The sequence below is a fragment of the Amblyraja radiata genome, chromosome 9 (genome assembly GCF_010909765.2).
Source record: "Amblyraja radiata isolate CabotCenter1 chromosome 9, sAmbRad1.1.pri, whole genome shotgun sequence".
NCBI lineage: Eukaryota > Metazoa > Chordata > Chondrichthyes > Rajiformes > Rajidae > Amblyraja > Amblyraja radiata.
The window spans coordinates 20,777,727-20,783,726 of record NC_045964.1 but is presented as its reverse complement, the minus strand read 5'-3'; positions in this window follow the sequence as shown (position 1 = coordinate 20,783,726).

Here is a 6,000-nt window from a genome sequence, read left to right as displayed (position 1 = left end):
TAATCTTACTATTTTACTTCGGAGTCACGTGAGTGACTACGTGAAGATTTTAAAGCTCTGTGATTTCATGCCGTGGAAACGAGTCCATGCATCACATCTGCCTTGATTATGGGGAGAATAGTGTTAACATCATTAGACATCAATACGATATTGAAAACCCAACGATAAATATATTAACACCAAATTATAGCCCCTATTTATGGGGTAAATTATATTACAGAACTTAAAATTGTTTCTGCAAATGTTCCAGGTTTAACGACTGGTTTGTTATAAAATCATTGGAAAGTTTTCTCCGTTGACCATCCTGCTGTCTTGAGGATTTGGTCCATAGGAACATCCAACTTCATAGCTGCCGATGTAGCGGCAGCCCTGGTGGAGTGAGATTTAAAATGCTAGTGTCTACTCCAGCCTTATTAGGACCTGTTTTAGCCATCTAGAGATGGTCTGGACTGTCACTGTTTTGAGTGGCTGTTTGTAGCTGATTAAAAGTGACATTTCTTTCCCTCTGATGATCTTAGTATACTCCATATATAATAGCAAGTGTGTTACAATACAGAGACGATCATCTGTCGGGTATGCCCTGAATTCTGTTTTTAGGCCTGCTCACCCCTGTCTGTTCTGTTTGACTAATTCATTGATGTGAAAAGTGAAATTTCCAGATGAAATAGTCATGTTGTCCAGCCTTAGGTTCTGTAGTGACTGGACGCTTTGTGCCGTGACCAAGGCCATCAGCATGACTGTTTCATAGTCAGTTTCTGTAGGGACAGAGCTGTAGCTGGAGACCAGTTTCTTAACATGGTCAGTACAATGCTCACATCCCATATTTGGGAGTACCTGGTTCTTGGGGGATTAACATTAAAATGCCCCTCATGAGTTTGGTTACCAGGGTGTGTCCCAACAGAATGCCGCTCTGTTCCTTGCCACAGGTATGTTGACAGAGCACTTCTGGCACAGTTGATGGCACTATGACTGAGCCTCTCATCGTAATGGAGGCTTGCCAGGAATTCCAGAACAGACGGGATGTTCATAGATCTGTGGGTGATCTTTCCTTTGTTACCGGATGGACCAGTAAATTAGGTCTATGATGGATGGTGATGGTCTAATGTCTAGTATCACCAGGAACCATGGTTGAGTAGGCCAATCGGGTACTATCAAAATACCAGACGCAGAGTCTTGCTGTATTTTCCTTAATACCCGACTGATGAGGCAGAAAGGTGGGAATGCATAAATAAACAATTTCCCCCAATGCAGCGAAAATGCATCTGTTGCCGCTGCCCCAGGTGTGGTTCCCATGAAACATAATTTGATAACTGGTGATTGAGCCTGGATGCGAAAAGATCGATATCTGGTGTTCCATACCATGCTGTAATTTCAGCAAATACATTTTTATCCAACATCCATTCAGTGTTTTCATTGAATTTGCGTGACCTGGTGTCTGCCACTAAATTTAGTTCACCTGGTAAGTAGGTAGCTGATATCCAAATATCTCTCTGGATACACCATTGCCAAATTGTGTTGGCCAGATTGTCACATGATGTCGATTTGTTTCCACCCATATGGTTGATATATGCTACCACGGTGGTGTTGTCAATTTGTAGTCTATCATGCTGGTGATTTAACCCAGAACAATATGACTTAAGGCCATGGAATGCACTTAACATTTCCAGGTAGTTTATGCCCAGTGTTTGTGCCCAGTGTTTGTAATAATGATGCCTCCTGTGCATTCCATCTCCCTCCACAGCTGGAGATGGAATTGGTAGCACCCCAACCAAGTGCACTGGCATCAGTTTGTAGTACCATAGACGGGTTGCTGATAATTATTGGATTGGAACAATACCTGATGTTATGTTCCCACCATTTTAGTTCCATTACGGCCTCTGTTGGTAGCTTCATTGGTCTGTCAAAATGGCCACCATTAATTTTGAGTGCTCTTATTTTTGCTCTCTGTAAATTTCGATAGTGTAAAGGTCCGAATTGTGTGGCTGGAAATGGCTGGAAATCTTCCCAATTATTCTAGCTACCAGTCTAATGGATGGTTTGGTGATGTCAATGATTTCGCTACAAGCCTCTATTAAGGCTGTAACTTTTTCTTTCGGAAAAGTCACTGACATGAGAACTGAGTTAATGGTGAATCCCACATAATCCATTTTTGTTGAAGGCGTTAATTTAGACTTAACTGGATGGATGATAAACCCCAGTTTTTCAAACAATTGTTTTGTGGCTGTTACCGCTTGTTTAGCCAATTCCAAAGTTTTGCCAACAATAAGTATGTCATCTAGATATGCCATTACCATGTGTTTTTGTTTCCGCAGTAACGCTAGGGCTGGTTTCAAAATTTTTGTGAACAGCCTGGGGGCTGATGTTAGGTCATTAGGTAGTGCCCATCCAGTTGAATTTTAAATAACATCTGTGGTCACCTCTTGGGGGTACTGTATAGTAAGCATCTTTTAAATCGATGCTTGCCATGTAGTAGCCTTCGGAAATCAATTGCTTAGCAGTAACAAAGGTTTCCATCTTGAAATGAATATATTGTACAAAGGTATTCAAAGTAGTCAAATCGATGATGATGCGGCAACCACCATCTTTCTTGTTTTTTATAAAGATGTTGGACACGAATTCCTGTGATTCGTGTTGGGTTTTCTCAATTACTCCTTTTTTATTTAGCTGCTGTAATTCAGCATGTGCTTTAGATTTTTCTATGCCTGTGAGCACGAACATTCGGTTCGGTACATGCTGAACTGGAGGGTTATGTTTTTGTATAAATTCTATGGTATAACCCTGGATACTGCTTAGAATATGTGTCGGTAGTTAACTTATTCCATGCATCCAAATAATATCGTATTCTCCCACCAACTTCCATGCTCCCTTTAATTCATAAGGAACCAGACCCACCTACCTCCATGGTTACCAGTGGTAGGTGTGTTACTTCTTCGGCATCCACCGTGGACGTTGAGTCGCCGTTGTCTGGGTCTGTAGTTGGGTTGGTGTTGAGGGCTTACGCATTTTCCAGGAAGGTCGGTCTGGGCCATGGCCTAAAAAAGACCGATGTTGGGTGTTCCTGGTTTTTGCGCTTTGTCTTGGCCGACTGGTGGGTGCGTAGGGGTGATGTTTTTGGCCGTAGTAGTGCAAATTTGGGTTCTAAAGCCGGTTGGATAGCACTTTTCCTAATATTGTTTAACTCGTATTGTGAGTTGCAGAGTAAAGCCAGTGCATCTTGGTGGTCTTGGGTCATGTTTTGCTCATTCAATGTGCGGGCAAAAGCCGTAATTCCTGCTGTTAGTACTTTTAGGACTTTCTGTATTTTTAAGTCCCTGGGTCTAATTGATGCCCCGACATGTTTCCAGATGCACTGGTTGACACTGGGAACATTTAGCGACTTGCAGTTCCCTGCTGGTAAGTGTCGTGCCGTGGTGTCCGATAATGCCTGTCCCTGTAGTTGGTTAAAAGACATGTAGTCAATGCTTGCCGCTATGTTCGGCTCCAGGTTTAGGCCAGTTTGGTCGGGTTGGATAAACTGGGACACCATATCCAACATGTTTTCTTTCACCACAGGCATACTAGGGGTATGTTGATCACTCCCCTCTTCAGGGTCAGCCCAGAATTGACCCTCCGTGCTCCCCTCTGATGAGGAAGAAACAATGTGCAGCCCCACAAGAGGTACTGCTGTGGGGCTTACTAACTGCCCACTGTGGCTAGCCTCCATCTCCCGGAGCCTGCCACTTTGGAGTATTTCCTCCAGCAGCCGCTCCAACTGGCTCTTATGCTCTCGGGCATAGGCCACTCGCAGCTGCTCCTGTTCCCCCAGCTGCTCCAACCAGCCCCAATGCTCACGGGCACTGGCCGCTCGCGGCTGTTCCTGATCCTGCAGCCGCTCCAACCGGCTCCAATGCTCACGGGCACTGGCCGTCGCGGCTGCTCTTGTTCCCCGCTCCCAGCCGCTCCAACCGGCTCCAATGCGCATGGGCACTGGCCGCTCGTGGCTGCTCCTGAAGCCGCTCCAACCGGCCCCAATGCTCACGGGCACTGGCCGCTCGCGGCTATTCAGAGTCGGACTCATCGGAGTCAACGACTCTGTTAGTTTTTTGCTTTAGAAGTCGGGCACAGCTGTTCCCATTTCGGGAGATTGGCGTGCTGCTGCCGGCTGCCCGCAACTCCGCGGTTCTCCCCCGCCAGCTTTTCCGCAGCCTTCGTGGATCTGGTCCATGTCTCCACCTGTAAGGTAAGTGGAAGGAACGCAGAGTCTCATTACCTGCTGTTCCCGGCTTTCAAATTCTGCCGCTAAGGGAACGTCGTTCCCCCTGCTGTTACTCGTTGCAATGCGTGTAGCGATATGGCACGCATGCGTTCTGGCGGGGTTCTTCACGTAGTCACTCACGTGACTCCGAAGTAAAATTAAAGTTTCCCCCAATTCAACCTATATTTTCGCAGTTATATACAAGTGCTCAAAGAAAGTGGATCGAGTGGTACAATGGCGTAGCTACTAGAGCGGCTGTGTCACAGTGCCTGAGATCCAGGTTAGATCCTGACCTCGGGTGCTGTCTGTGTGGAGTTTACATGATCTCCCTGTGACCGCGTGGGTTTCCTGCTGCTTCTCCGGGTTTCCTCCCACATACCAAAGGCATGCGAATTTGTAGGTTAATTGGCCTCTGTAAATTGAGTGGATATGAAAGTGGGATAACATAAAACTACTGTGAACGGGTGATCAATGGTTGTCGTGGACTTGCTGGGCCAAAGGGCCTGTTTCCATGCTGTATCTCTAGACTTTAGAATCTAAGTTTTAGACATTAGACTAAATTTTACAGATACAGTGTGAAAACAGCCCCTTGGCCCTTCGAGCCCGTGCCAACCAGCGATCACCCTGTACACTGGCACTATCCTACACACTTGGGGCAATTTACAATATACACAATCCAATTAACCTACAAAACCTGTACGTCTTTGGAACGTGGGAGAAAGCTGGAGCACCCAGAGATAAGCCATGTAGTCACAGGGAGAATGTACAAGCTCCACACAGACAACACCCATGGTTAGGATGGAAGCTGGGTCTCTGGATCTGTAAGGCACCACCACTGCACCACTGTGCCTCTAAACTAAATAAAAAATGTGTGCAATATTTTGAATGAATATTCTCTACTAATTTTCTCCTGGTTTCCTCACTGCAGCGCTCAGGAGATTCTCTTTCATTCCCTGCAAACTGCAGGCCACATTAGGAGTGCTGGCAAACCATCTGAATGCAGTGGTACACAAAAATGCTGGAGAAACTCAGCGGGTGCAGCAGCATCTATGGAGCGAAGGAAATAGGCCGAAACTCTTCTTCAGACGGTTTCGGCCCGAAACGTTGCCTCTTTCCTTCGCTCCATAGATGCTGCTGCACCCGCTGAGTTTCTCCAGCATTTTTGTGTACCTTCGATTTTCCAGCATCTGCAGTTCCTTCTTGAACACATCTGAATGCAGTGTTTTGTTGCAGAGCTGATATTCCAGAGATCCGTCCATTCTTGGCATGGGGTTTTCTGTGGCGAGTAATTTACTACTGCAAAGAGACCAACATATTCTTCATCTCCAGGATGTTTAATGCAAAACTGCTGTACTCAAAGCAAACCACAAGATGTCAAGATTCAAATGCAGAAATTCACCGTGCCAGTGTCCACTGCGAATGAATTACTGTGGTATAAATGATTCACAAGGTCATTACAATCTCCAGTCCATTGACTATGGTTGGTGTTAGTCTTCATCAGAGCTGAGGTTTTCCATTTAACACAGTGAGGTCTAAATTGTGAAGGAAATGCAATTTAAACACAAAAACACCTCTTGTCCATGCATAGACCTTGGCCTACTGTCTATGTTTGTGGCAGTACAGTACAGTACAGTGCTTCTCCTTCTGCTGTCATTTCACCAATGCAGTGCTCCTCCTAATGGTTATTTGGCAGCAGCAAGTCACCCCTCCCGGATGTGTGGCCCCTTGTGCTGTCTGTGTGGAAATACCTCCTGCCCGTGTGGCAG